The 15,395-nt window shown below is 38.1% G+C and overlaps 1 protein-coding gene and 1 pseudogene across 1 annotated transcript in view; one reads left to right on the plus strand and one right to left on the minus strand.

Annotated features, from left to right (window-relative positions):
- Positions 1-3,392, minus strand: part of LOC118842743 — a 146,093-nt pseudogene extending 142,701 nt beyond the window's left edge.
- LOC118844120 (zinc finger protein 420-like) overlaps positions 1-15,395 on the plus strand; it is a 444,485-nt gene that overhangs the window by 92,555 nt on the left and 336,535 nt on the right. The gene's annotated exons all lie outside the window — the stretch shown is intronic.

The raw sequence follows: 15,395 nt of genomic DNA on the forward strand, positions 1-15,395 counted from the left end.
CCTGTACAATTTCTTCTCCTTCTACTATCTAGCAGGGCATGGAAAAATGATGGAGGGAGGAAAGGAGGTATGACTCCCCACTCAGGATACACAGTGTGACCCATGGTTACTGGACATGTTCTGAGCTATACGGATGCTATACTTGTTTCTCACTTCCTTCTGCTGGTTTTTCATTCATATGGTTTTTCTCTAGTATGAGTTCTCTGATGCCTAGTAAGATGTGCTTTCCTCCCAAAGGCCTTCCCACATACAGTACATTCGTAAGGTTTCTCTCCAGTATGAATTATTTGATGTCGAATAAGTTCTGAGTTGTATGGGAAAGCCTTCCCACACTCCTTACACTCAAAAAGAATGTTTCCAATATGAATTTGCTGGTGGACATTAAGATGTACCTTTCTCGTGAAGGCCTTCCCACATTCACTACATTTGCAAGGTTTCTCTCCAGTATGAATTCTCTGATGCACTTTAAGTTGTGAGTAAGTCCTGAAGGCCTTCCTACATTCATTACATTCATAAGGTTTCTCTCCAGTATGAATTCTCTGATGCATTATAAGTCGCTTCTTAATCCTGAATGCCTTTCCACATTCAATACATTCATAAGGTTTCTCTCCAGTATGAATTCTCTGATGCATAGTAAGCTCTAATTTTTTTCTGAAGGCCTTCCTGCATTCACTGCATTCATAAGGTTTGTCTTCTCCAGTATGAACTCTCTGATGCACTTTAAGTTGTTCCTTACTCCTAAAGGCCTTTCCACATTCACTACATTCATAAGGTTTCTCTCCAGTATGAATTCTCTGATGCACTATAAGATGATCCTTACTCCTGAAGGCTTTTCCACATTCTCTACATTCATAAGGTTTCTCTCCAGTATGAACTCTCTGATGCACTATAACATGGTCCTTACTCCTGAAGGCCTTTCCACATTCATTACATTCATAAGGTTTCTCTCCAGTATGAATTCTCTGATGCACAGTATAATTTCCCTTATTCCTGAAGGCCTTCCCACATTCACTACATTCATAAGGTTTCTCTTCTGTATGAATTTTCTGATGCACAGTAAGCTCTGACTTGCTCCTGAAGGCCTTTCTGCATTCATTACATTCATAAGGTTTCTCCCCAGTATGAATTCTCTGATGCACAGTATGATTTCCCTTATTCCTGAAGGCCTTTCCACATTCGCTACATTTATAAGGTTTCTCTTCAGTATGAATTTTCTGATGCACAGTGTGATTTCGCTTATTCTTAAAAGCCTTTCCACATTTAGCACATTCATAAGGTTTCTCTCCAGTATGAATTCTCTGATGCACTGTAAGTTGTTTCTTTATCCTGAAGGCCTTTCCACATTCACTACATTGATAAGGTTTCTCTCCAGTATGAATGCTCTGATGTACAGTAAGCTCTGACTTACTCTTGAAGGCCTTCCCACAATTAGTACATTCATAAGGTTTCTCTCCAGTATGAATTCTCTGATGCACTGTAAGTTGTTTCTTACTCCTAAAGGCCTTTCTACATTCACTACATTCATAAGGTTTCTCTCCAGTATGAATTTTTTGATGTTTAATAAGATATGAGTTGTAGGGGAAAGTCTTCCCACACTCCTTACATTCATAAAGCATCTCTCCAGTATGAATTCTCTGATGCACAGTAAGCTCCGACTTAATCCTGAAGGCTTTCTCACATTCACTACATTCATAAGGCTTCTCTCCAGTATGAATTTTCTGATGGCGAGTAAGATATGACTTGTAGGGGAAACCCTTCCCACATTGCTTACATTCATAAAGCATCTCTCCAGTATGAAATCTCTGATGCACGGTAAGCTCTGACTTAATCCTGAAGGCTTTCCTACATTTACTACATTCGTAAGGTTTCTCTCCAGTATGAAGTCTCGAATGCTCAGTGTGATGTGACTTCTTCCAGAAAGCCTTTCCACAATCACTGCATTCATAAGCTTTGTCTCCAGTATGAATTTTCTGATGCAGTATAAGATGTATCTTATTTGGGAAGGCCTGCCTACATTTACTACATTTATAAGGAATATCTCCAGTATGAATTATCTGATGTCGAGTAAGATTTCCCTTCCACATGAAGGCCTTCTCACATACACTACATTTATAAGGTTTCTCTCCAGCATGAATTCTCTGACACACAGAAAGATGTTTCTTGCTCCTGAAGGCCTTTCCATATCCATTACAATCAAGAGGTTTATCTCCAGTAAATTCTCTGCTCTCTGAAAGGAAGAAGAAAGAGCTTATTAACCCTGCCTTTTTGAACCTTTCCCAAAGTTCTTAGTTGTTCAAAGGTTTTAGAGCTATTTTCTTGCCTTCTCACTTGAGAAGGCTACTCTCACTAGTCTTTTCCTAAGGATGAATTTATCTTATGTGAAAATATGATGACTCAAAGGTAACATATGTAATTGAATTTACATAGGATGAAATTAACAAGAGGGATGAATGAAACCTTACTCTACTTTAATTAACTGACATTTGAATGTAATAAGGCTATTCACAAAGAAAAAAAGAACTTGCAAATGTATCCTTACCCTCTGAGGTGAAAATAGGAAGGGAAAAGGCTGAACAAAAGGAAAACAGAGAATTGAGTTTAGAGTGAGGAAGAGAAATAGACAGATGAAGTAAACAGAAAAAAGAAGAAATATGATGGAGGAAATGTGACAACTACTGCTATAAACTTCCTCTAACATATCTACTTTGTAAAAAAATTATTCAAATTTGTGAGAGTTAAGACATACAGGTGTTTTTGACCACAGAAATTATTAGGAATTACCTGAAACATTACTCAAACTCTGCTAATCAAAGGACAAAAAATGAAAACAATTTGGAGGTAGCAATAAATGCCTTCAGGTTAGCAAAGATACTTTAAAATGATAAATTTTGGCAATTATGTTCAAATAGCTACTTATTAAGCTGCTGCCGCCATTTTTCTGAAAAGTAAAATAGCAATTTCAGCTAGAGCTTACAAAACTGTTCATATCCTTTGACCCAATTGTCTCTGTGCTAAATATGAATCCTCAATATGTTACTGAAAGCAAACAAAGCACTCTCAGTTAAATTTTCACAACAGGTTTTTGTGAAAGAGCAAAATAATGAAAATCTATAGGTCCAATGATGGATTTATGGTTAGACAAGTCCTGTCATATGAACATATTAATGTGCCTTTATAAACAATTTCAAAGCGGAAAGAAAAACAGGATGACACATAACATGATAGACTGAAGAAAAGGGAATTAGAATTAAATATTTTGAAAAGTAGCAGCAAGGTAATATAATGATAAAAACAAAAAAGAAGAAAATATCAGAAGAGAACTCAGAAGAAAAAAGAGCACAGTACTTACTAACTAATTCAGGGCTGTCCAAGATACGGTCCACAGGCCCCATGCGATTTTATGTGGCCTGCTTGTTGGTTTTAATTTTCACAAGTGAAAAAATACAATAATAATTTGCGTGGAACACGTATTAGATTTTTTAATTCCATCACTAATAAATAATATCATTGATGTTAATTTTCTTTGGTGTTTTTAAGCAGTATTACAGACGCAACATATCACACGAAATTTTCAATCTGTGGGATGCGTTCTGTCTGTATGATGCAGACTAGTCAGTATGCACCTACCTTTAAACTGCTGTGTTGTCACTCTGATGTTTTACGTTTGGTTTCAGGCCTTTGCCTGTTGTATTTATAATGTGCATTTCCCCACTTTCTATTAGTGTATTGTATTTTTTATTCTGGGTGCGGCCCTAGAATAACTCTTTTATTTTAATGTAGCCCTGAGATAACCTAAGGTTGTACAGCCCTGTCTTAAGTAATGTGCTTATTTGAAAAGGGAGAATGAATTCATGCAGGTGGAGGAGGAGAACTAGGATGATCTTCAATGAAAAAGGAAAATAACTGCCCTGTAACTGAAGCAACAATTTCCTTTAAGTGTGGAGGTACATTTCAGTAAAAATATAATAAAAAATGAACTTCTTGAGGTAAAAAAAGTTTTGAAGTTTCAGCTACCCTCAACAGGCCTGAGAAGCTTTGACAGACCAATTTGTTCAACATTTTACAAGAACTTTGACCTAAAATGACCAACAGATCACTATTTTGCAATGACCCATCTGGCTGGTTTTGATGTAGTCACCTGGACAGCTGCTTCTGGGAATATCTGCTTCTGGCATCCAAGATGCTTCCTTTGTTTCCAACTGGTAGATCACATCTGGTTTGGAAACTCCAAATCCTGTTCATTGAAAATGAAAAAGTACCAGGGAGTCATCTCAGAGTTCCATCACAGAAGATGAAATACTCCTTCCAACTCTTAGTAGAATGGTGGGGGAATACAAGCCTTGAATGTACCTTATACCATCAAGGTCACTATGTGGGCTCATTTTGCCTGAGACTTTTTTTCCCCCAATCAAGAGAGGCTTAATGGGCTGGTTGGAGGGAGACGTAGGTTTTTGGTTTTCTTTTAAGTGGCAGGGGGAGGAGAAATTACATTTTTTTTTTAAAAAAAAGCATCTATAAAACTTAAAAGAATTCAAAGCTAGTTCAAGTCCTCAAGTAGGCATGCTAGGAAGACCTTAAGGACAGTACAAAGGACCACTGAAGGATATTGTATATTATGGTAGAATGGACTACTGAATAGGACTTAAAAAATAGTTCAATTGACTCACTCCCTGCTTAGACTGTGAGAACATTGTGTATGATGAAAACTACATTGGGATTGAAAAGAAAATCTTGGATTTGAAGAAACAGACAGGGGAGGATATATTCTCAAGGATAACAACAAATTAAGAAATCAATTTCCAGGCATACCAAGCAAAGACCTTTTCCCTAGAAACAGGTAGCACAAGCAATCTGTCTCTTGGCTACAAAAGGATTAGCAATATTTTCCTTTTGTATGCCAAAGAATAATTGAAATTCTTGAAAGTTGTCACAGTATATATTAAGACTCCAAAAGGGTGGCTGTTCTTACCCAAAAAGACCAAGTTCCTATAGTTCTCCAGCATCACATCCCAGTACAACTTTTTCTGAGAAGGGTTCAATTGTATCCACTCCTCCTCAGTGAAGTCCACAGCCACATCCTTGAATGTCACTGATTCCTGAAATACCAGAAACATTTGTGCTTACCTAGCTATAGCTCTGTTGTGAAGTTCAAATGTAAACTGCTTACAGTAGGGTGAGGGAATAGAGGGCATTAGGACAGCAAGTAGTACAGGGAATTGAGGCAATTGAGTCAACCACACTGACTCCATTTTGTGATTCAATTTAGGATGTAGCTCAGTTTTTTTCGGTTCAGTTATGGGTTTAGTCCAACTTCTGTCTTGTGAAAAAAGTTTATTCAATTGTGGGAACTGGGAGAAAACCTTATTGCATTGTTTGAATCTAGCCCTCTGTGACTGGGAAATGAGACCACTCCTACCTGCTGTTTAGAGACCCTTAACTTAGGGCCTTGGTTATGCTGACCAGAAACCCAGTAAGATCCAAAAAGATTAATGTAAGCAGTTTTCCCACAATTGCACATCTCACACATCCCATATGTCTTATCTGAAAATTGGCCCCATACTGCACAACTAGTTATTGTTTCCATATTCCTGGGGTGGAATGGGACACCTCATTTTCTGAATTCAAGGAACTGAACCTGTTGCTTTTCCCCCTCCCAACATGGAAAGTCCTCAATCTTTCCTCCAATGAGAAATTAGGTTACATAATATTGCATTACTTGCTTTTAATTAATTGGTCTTCTTGATTGTTTTTAATGTATAAAAGTACATCTCCCCCCATTTGCAGCACCCAGCCCTAAGCTGAGGAAGGGGCTTGGTTCTAGTTTGTTGTGCAATTGCCAAGCATTTCTTAGATAAGCCCAAAAGACTGAACCTTTGTTTCCTCAGTCATTTCATCTTTCACTTACCACAAGGGATTGTCTCATTTACTTATTTGTATCCCAGTACGGTCTGGTATATACCAGGCACTTAAGAATTCCTCTCCCAGAAAGAACTGATAGATATAAGTATGGATAGAACGATTTTACACACACACACACACACACACACACACACACACACACACACATATCTAATGGTAGCCATCTATAGGGTTGGGAGGAGGAGAAAAAGAAATTTACATGATAATTTTGTTATATATTTAAAAGGAATAGCAAGTTGTTGATAAGATTTGCAACTTCATATGCAATCATCTTTTTAAAAGTTATACTCCATTTTGGAAATGCCTGTTTTATTCCATAAATTAAAAATTAAATGAATAAAAATTTTTTATAGAAGAATTCCTTTCCAATTAGTTTGTAAGCTGCTTAAAGGTAGGAGCTATTATTGCCATCCCTTTTATCTTCTGCACTTAGCACAGTGCCTGGCACTATGTAGGTGCTTAATAAAGTCTTACTGTTGTAAACAGTTCCAATGACATCAATTTTAAATCTGTTAATTTTCTTTTTCCCAATGTGCACTCAGGGCTCCTACTTCTGCCCTCTGAGCTGAAGCAGTAATATGGTTAAATCCTTATCTACCTGCTGAAATAAAACAATGAAAATGAAAGCTTTTCACATAAGTCTGAGTCACATGGTTGTGACACTCTCTGTGGGCTGAAGCTGAAGTGTATATATACTCCAGGGTTAGCATTTTGCTTTGGGGGGCTCACTCATTGGAAGTGTTTGTGAGATTTGGCCAGATGAGACTCTGGGTAGCTGTTTAGGAGCTCCCCGACTTTGAAAACCCAGACGTTGGTGCTTCTCTCTCTGGTAACTACGTATGTATTGCTATGGACAGACAATGAGAAGCCCTGTCTGCTGATTATGTGCTCTGTTTATATAATTTCTGCTTTTAATTTCTGCGTTTCCTCTGATGTTCAGGGTGCTGACTTTTCCCCCTGAACTAAGTGAATGATATATGTATGTTTAATTAAAGTGAGACTGTAAACCCCTTAAAGTTGCTTTCCTTAGAAAAGTAGATCAAAGAACCTATGCGCTAGTAGCCCTCCTGTGTGCTGGTATTATTGGTCTTACACCCCCAAAGCAGCTGCAAGCAACATTGTAGTAAAAATGAGGAATTCTGATGGAAGATATGCATTGAGACAGTGTAAAATAAGCAGACCCAACAGAAGATAATACATAAAAACTACAAAATATAAACTTTAAAAAAAGATGCTGAACTATGAGTAATTAAAAAAAATAGTCCACGTGAACATCTGGGGTGGATTCTCTAAATTTGTGCATCTCGCATTTCTTTTGAGTTACTTGAATTCTGCTTTGCTCATGGAGCACAGAACCTTTTCTGATGAAGGCATGCTATACTGGGCAGTCCAGTGCCAGTGTCATCCATGTCATGAATCAATTTGAAAGTTGAGAGAGACCTTGAGAGTGCCCTTGATTGTTTCTTCTGACAACCAGGTGAGTGCTTGCCCTGTGTGAATTCTTCATAAAAGTTTTTTTTGGCAACTTTATATTTTGCATTCAAACATGGCCAGCCCAATGTAGTTATGCTCTGTTCAGTAGAATTTGGATGCTTGGCATTTTAGTTTGAGAAAGGACCTCAGTGTCTGGGATCTTATCCTGCCAAGTGATTTTCAGAAACTTCCTAAGACAATTCAAATGGAAGTGATTCAGTTTCCTAGCCTGGTGTTCATATACTGCCTAGGTTTCACAGGCACACAATGAGGTCAGCATCAGAACTCTTGCAGACCTTCAGTTTGGAAGTCAGTCTAATACCTCTTCTCTCCAATACTTGCCCTCAGAGCCTCCAAATACTGAGCTAGCTCTGGCAACATGTGCATCAACCTCATTATCAATGTGTACGCCCCTGGAAAGTATACTGCCAAGCTCAGTGAACTCATCTATGGTATTCAAAACTCCTTTCTCCATCTGCTATAATTGATGGTTCCATATATGGATGGTGTGGTGCGGGCTGATGGAACACCTGTGGTTTTTCTGGTGTTAATTGTTAGGCCAAAATTAGCACAAGCAGCAGAGAATCGATCCATACTTTGTTGTATTTCATCTTCAGAGGCTGCACTGAGGGGACAATAATCTGCAAACAGAAAATCATGCACCAACACTCCTTCCACTTTGGTCTTGGCTTGATGCCCTTTCAATTTGAGGAATTTACCATCAGTGTAACCATCAGTGTTGAACTTCATGCCGTGTTATTATTATATTATATGTCGTGGCAAATGATAGGAGCTTAATATTTGTTCACAACTGACTTATGCAAATTCATACCCAATTGATTTGTGTTTTTTTCTCTTTTGTTGATAAGTGCTTAAGGCACTTATGCTGGCAGAGCTGTCAAATAGCAGAGCCACTGTAGGAAGGACACAGGAAACTATTCAACAATGTGTATTCTTTGCCAAAATGTGTATTGCTTGCCAAAGCAATACTAGGCCTATACTCCTGAAGACACCAAAAACAAAAAGTGGAAAAGGACTCAGAGGACAAAAATATTTCTTTTTATTTCTTTATTTTTTATTTTTAGTTTACAACACTGAGTTCCACAAGTTTTTGAGTTCCAAATTTTCTCCCCCTTCCTCTCCTCTGCCCTCCCCCACCAAGATGGCATGTAATCTGATACAGGTTCTACATATACCTTCACATTAAACTTACTTAAACAATAGTTACATTGTAAAGAAGAATTAGAACCAATGGAATAAATCATGAGAAAGAAGAAACAAAACCAAAAAATGAAGGGGAAAAAAAAAAAGGAGAGCAAATAGTTTGCCTCAATCTGCATTCAGACTCCATAATTCTTTCTCTGGATGTGAACAGCTTTTTCCATCATGAGTCTTTTGGAGCTGTCTTAGAACCTTGCATTGCTGAGAGGAGTCAAGTCTATCAAAGTTAGTTATGACAAATACCGTGTGTCTGTAATGGTGTATAACGTTCTCCTGGTTCTGCTCCCTTCACTCAGCATGAGATCATGTAAGTCTTTCCAGGTTACTATGAAGTCCGTCTGCTCCTCATTTCTTATAGTACAATACTATTCCATTACATTCATATACCACAACTTCTTTAGCCATTTCCCAACTGATGGGCATCCCCTTGATTTCCAATTCTTTGCCGCCACAAAAAGAGCTGCTATAAATATTTTTGTACATACAGATCCCTTTCCCACTCACATGATCTCTTTGGGATACAGCCCTAGAAGTGGTATTGCTGGGTCAATGGGTATGAACATTGTTATAGCCTTTTGGGCATAGTTCCAAATTGCTCTCCAGAATGTCTGGATCAGTTTACAACTCCACCGACAACGTAACAATGTTCCAATTTTCCCACATCTTCTACAGCATTCATGATTTTACTGTTTTGTCATATTAGCCAATCTGACAGGTGAGATGTCCTAAGAGTTGTTTTGATTTGCATTTCTCTAATAGTGACTTAGAGCATTTTTTCAATATAACTATAGATATTTTTAATTTCTTCCTCTGAAAACTGCCTGTTCAGATCCTTAGACCATTTGAGAATGACTTGTATTCCTATAACTTTGGCTCAGTTCCCTGTATATTTTAGAGAGAGGCCTTTAACAGGGAAACTCCTAAAAATTCTTTCCTAATTTTCTGCTTCCCTCCTAATCTTGGTTGCATTGGCTTTGATCGTACAAAAACTTTTTCAATTTAACATAATCAAAATTATCCATTTTGCATTTTGTAATGCTCTCTCTCTCTCTTGTTTGGTCATAAATTCTTTCCTTCTCTATAAATCTGACAGGCAAAACTATTCTTTGCTCTCCCAAACTGCTTGTAGTATCAGCATTTATATCTAAATTGTGAACCCATTTTGACTTTATTTCGGTGTATGGTTTAAGATATTGGTCTATGCTCAGCTTATGCTATAATATTTTCTAGTTTTCCCAGCAGTTTTTGTGAAATACTTAATTGTTAACCCAGAAGCTGAACTCTTTGGGTATATCAAAGAGTAGATTGCTATAGTCATTAACTACTACATCTTGTATACCTAGCCTATTCCACTGATCCACCACTGTATTTCTTAGCCAGTACCAAGTAGTTTTGATGACTTCTAAGACAAAAATATTTTTTAATTAATCAATTTTTTGCCTTTTTAAAAAATTGTTATATATTTAATATTTTTAGTTTTCAGCATTAATTTTCACAAGAGTTTGAATTACAAATTTTCTCCCCATTTCTACACTCCCCCCACTCCAAGATGGTATATATTCTGATTGCCCCATTCCCCAGTCAACCCTCTCTTCTGTCACCCCACTTCTCCCCATCCCCTTTTCCCTTACCTTGCCCTTACTTTTAGGGCAAGATAGATTTTTATGCCCCAATGCCTGTATATCTTATTTCTTAGTTGCATGCAAAAACTTTTTTTTGCACATCCACTTTTAAAACTTTGAGTTCCAAATTCTCTCCCCTCTTCCCTCCCCACCCACCCTCTCTAAGAAGGCAAGCAATCCCACATAGGCCACATGTGGATCATTATGCAAAACCCTTCCACAATACTCATGTTGTGAAAGACTAACTATATTTTGCTCCTTCCTAGCCTATCCCCCTTTATCCAATTTTCCCCCTTGACCCTGTCCCTTTTCAAAAGTGTTTACTTTTGATTACCTCCTCCCCCATCTGCCATCCCTTCTATTGTCCCCCATTTTTTATCGCCTTCCTCCTTCTTTCCTGTGGGGTAAGATAACCAATTGAGTATGTATGGTATTCCCTCCTGACATCAAATCTGATGAAAGCAAGATTCACTCATTCCCCCTCACCTGCCCCCTCTTCCCTCCCAACAGACAGCTTTTTTGTGCCACTTTTATGTGAGATAATTTACCTCATTCTATTTCTCCCTTTCTCCTCTCAATATATTCCTCTCTCATCCCTTAATTTGATTTTATTTTTTATAGCTATCATCCCTTCATATTCAACTCACCCTGTGCCCTCCGTCTATACATATATATTCCCTTCAGCTACCCTAATACTGAGGTCTCATGAATTATACACATCATCTTTCCATGTAGGAATGTAAACAGAACAGCTCAACTTTAGTAAGTCCCTTATGAGTTCTTTCTTGTTTACCTTTTCATGCTTCTCTTGATTCTTGTGTTTGAAAGTCAGATTTTCTATTCAGCTCTGGTCTTTTCACTGAGAAATCTTGAAAGTCCTCTCTTTTATTGTAAGTCCATATTTTGCCTTGGAGCATGATACTCAGTTTTGCTGGGTAGGTGTTTCTTGGTTTTAATCCTAGCTCCACTGACCTCCAGAATATCATATTCCAAGCCCTTTGATCCCTTAATGTACAAGCTGCTAGATCTTGTGTTTTTCTGATTGTGTTTCCACAATACTCAAATTGTTTCTTTCTGGCTGCTTGCAGTATTTTCTCCTTGATCTGGGAGCTCTGGAATTTGGCAACAATATTCCTAGGAGTTTTTTGGGGGGATCTTTTTCAGGAGGTGATCGGTGGATTCTTTCAATTTTTATTTTACCCTCTGGCCCTAGAATATCAGGGCAGGTCTCCTTGACAATTTCCTGAAAGATGTTATCTAGGCTCTTTTTTTGATCATGGCTTTCAGGTAGTCCAATAATTTTTAAATTATCTCTCCTGGATTTATTTTCCAAGTCAGTGGTTTTTCCAACGAGATATTTCACATTGTCTTCCATTGTTTCATTCCTTTGGTTCTGTTTCATAATATCTTGATTTCTCATAAAGTCACTACCTTCCACTTGCTCCAGTCTAATTTTTAAGGTAAGTATTTTCTTCAGTGTTCTTTTGGACCTCCTTTTCCATTTGGCTAATTCTGCCTTTCAAGGCATTCTTCTCCTCATTGGCGTTTTGGAGCTCTCTTGCCATTTGAGTTAGTCTATTTTTTAAGGTGTTGTTTTCTTCAATATTTTTTTCAGTATTTTTTTGGGTCTCCTTTAGCAGATCACTGACTTGTTTTTCATGGTTTTCTAGCATCACTCTCATTTCTCTTCACAATTTTTCCTCTACTTCTCTAACTTGCTTTTCCAAATCCTTTTTGAGCTCTTCCATGGCCTGAGGCCAGTTCATGCTTTTCTTGGAAGCTTTTGATGTAGGCTCTTTGACTTTGTTGACTTCTTCTGGCTCTATGTTTTGGTCTTCTTTGTCACCAAAGAAAGATTCCAAAGTCTGAGTCTGAATCTGAGTCTGTTTTCACTGCCTCGCCATGTTCCCAACCATCTACTTGACCCTTGAGTTTTTCATCGGGGTATGACTGCTTGTAGAGCAGAGAGTACTTTGTCTGCTGTGCTGTTATTTTCAGAGCTTTTTCTACACAGCAAGCTCTGCCACACTTGCACTTCTGCTCCCCCAAGAACCGCCAACCCATGACTGCAACTAAGATCTTAAGCAGCCTCTGTTCTCCTGCTCTAATTCCTCCCACCAGGTGGGCCTGGGGCTGGAAGCAACTGCAGCTATAGCTCTGTAAGCAGCCTCAGAGCTGCACCATCTTCACTGCCCCCTGGGTGGTGGCCAGACCGCGAACTCCTTTCACTCTGTCCCAACAGCTTTTCCTACTAACCTTCTCTGTTCTCTTTGGTGTTTGTGGGTTGAGAAGTCTGGTAACTGCCACAACTCACTGATGCAGGGCACTAGGGCCTGTTCTGCCTGGCTCCTGGTCTCGCTGGTCTGGGCACAGCCCACACTGGATTCTGCTACCCTCCACTCCCCGCTCCATGCGCAATAGACCTTACCCAGTGACCATCCAGGCTGTCCTGGGCTGGAGCCCTGCTTCCTTCTGCTGTTCCATGGGTTCTGCAGCAATACTATTTGTTCAGAGCCATTTTTTTAGGTTTTTGGAGGGACCTGGGGGGTAGCTCATGCAAGTCCCTGCTTTCCAGCCGCCATATTGGCTCCACCCCCGGACAAAAATATTTCTAATAGTCCTTTCTATTATAGCAAAGTATTAGGAACAAAGGGATACCCAATAAGTGGGTATTACCTAATCATTCCATGAAATGGAAAACTGATCTGCCATAAGAAATTACAAAGGGGATAATTTCAGAGAAAGTGAGAGGACTTGTATGAAGCAGTGAAAGGGGAAAACAGCAGAACCAAGAAAACAATTTACAAATGACAGTACCATGTAATGACCACCATGATTCCAGAAAAGTGATGGTGAAACATGCGGCCTGTCTTATGACAGAAAAGTGGTGACAAATTTATGAATTTATTTTACATGACTATGCTTACTGGCTATAAGCACTGTTTTTTTCTTTCTTTACTGGAAGTGTGAGGAGAGTTGGATTTAAGAGGAAGGGAGCTAGAAATAGTGTTGTCAGAAAGAAAGAAAAAGATGCACTGAAGAGAACAGAAGGAAGTTCAAAAAGAAAAGAAGACAGCTTTGAAAGTCACATGTTGACCTGAGGAGGGAATACCATACATACTCAATTGGGTATCTTACCCCACAGGAAAGGAGGAGGAAGAAGATAAAAAAGGGGGGATGATAGAAGGGAGGGCAGATGGGGGTGGAGGTAATAAAAAAAAACAGTTTAGAAAGGGGACAGGGTCAAGGGAGAAAATTCAATAAAGAGGGATAGGTTAGGAAGAAGCAAAATATAGTTAGTCTTTCACAACATGAGTATTGTGGAAGGGTTATATATAATGATACACATGTGTCCTATGTTGAATTGCTTGACTCCTTAGGGAGGGTGGGTGAGAAGGGAAGAGGGGAGAGAATTTGGAACTCAAAGTTTTAAAAAAATGTTCAAAAACAAAAACAAAAAGTTTTTGCATGCACCTAGAAAATAAGATACACAGGCAATGGGGCATAGAAATTTATCTTGCCCTACAAGAAAGGAAGGGAAAAGGGGATGGAAGGGGAGTGGGGTGACAGAAGGGAGGGTTGACTGGGGAATAGGGTAACCAGAATATACGCCATCTTGGAGTGGGGGGGAGGGTAGAAATGGGGAGAAAATTTATAATTCAGACTCTTGTGAAAATCAATGCTGAAAACTAAATATATTAAATTAAAAAAAGAGAAAGTCACATATTGAATTTATTACAAGACAACAACAAGAAAACATTATAACCAAACCTCAAAGAAACATGCAGTTTAGAGCAGCCGTCAAGAATTACTTTAAAAAGCTAAAGAAAATGTTTTAAAAAGAGAAAAAAAAAATACTTTTATACAAATAAGAATACTAAAGGAAAAACTGGGGAAAGAAATGAGAGCAATACAAGATAATTATGAAAAGACAATTACTAGCTTGGTAAAAGAAGTGCAAAAGAAGAGAACAATTCATTAAAAACCAGAATTGTCCAATGATAAAAGAGGTGCAAACCCCCAGTGAAAAAAATAACTGATTAAAAATTAAGATTGATCAAGTAGAAGCCAACAACTCCATGAGACATCAAAAAGTAATAAAACAAAGTCAAAAGACTGAAAAAAGAATGGAAGAAAATGTGAAATATGTCATCAAGAGAGTGACCTGGGAAGCAGATGGAAGAGAGATAACTTAAGAATGATTGCATTACCTGAAAGCCATGACCAAAAATAAAGCCTAGATGTAGTATTTTAAGAGATCATAAAGAAAAACTCACCAGACATCTTGGAATAAGAGGGTAAAGTAGAAACAGAAAAAATCTATCAATTACCTCCTAAAAGAGATCCCACAATAAAACTTCCAGGAATCCTGTAGCCAAATGCCAGGTCTCCCAGGTCAAAGAGGGAATAATGCATGCAATCAGAGACAGACTATTTAGAGACAAACAGAACTAAAACCACTATCACACAAGATTAGAACCTACTATGTTAAAGGAGCAGAGGGCTTGAAATATGCTTTCTAAGAGTTAAAAGGTATAGGATTACAACCAAGAATAATCTACCTAGCAAAACTGAGAATCATTCATCACAGCAAAAAAAGGGATATTTAATGAAAGAGGATGTTCAAGTATTCTTGATGAAAAGACCAGAGATGAATAGAAAATTTGACATTAAAATACAAGTCTGAAGAAAAGCAGAAAAAGGTAAACATGAAAGAGAAATCATAAGGGAAAGTTAAGTTAAACAATCTGTATTGTCAGGGGATAATGACACCTGTAACTCCTTAAGAACTTTATCATTTTTAAGGAAGTCAGAAGGGGTGTGAATAAAGAGAGGATGGGGCTATGGGTGGATAATGTTGGGATGATCTAAAAACAATAGACGATTGAGAAAAAAGAATGTACTAGGAGATGAAAAAAGGAAGTGGAAAAATGGGGGAAATTTTCTTACATGAAAATGGAGAGAAAGGAAGAACACTTTTAATGGAGTGGAAAATAGGAGAGGTGGGTAATGTTTGAACCTCACTCTAATCTGCTTCAATGAGGAAATAATATATACAAATTCAGTGGAGTAAAGAAATCTATCTTACCCAATGGGGAAGCAGGAGGGGAAGGGGATAAGAAAAAAAAGTGGGGGTGAGAAAAGGTAGAGCTGATTAAG

This window comes from Trichosurus vulpecula, chromosome 3, assembly GCF_011100635.1.
Source record: "Trichosurus vulpecula isolate mTriVul1 chromosome 3, mTriVul1.pri, whole genome shotgun sequence".
NCBI classification, from domain to species: Eukaryota; Metazoa; Chordata; class Mammalia; order Diprotodontia; family Phalangeridae; genus Trichosurus; species Trichosurus vulpecula.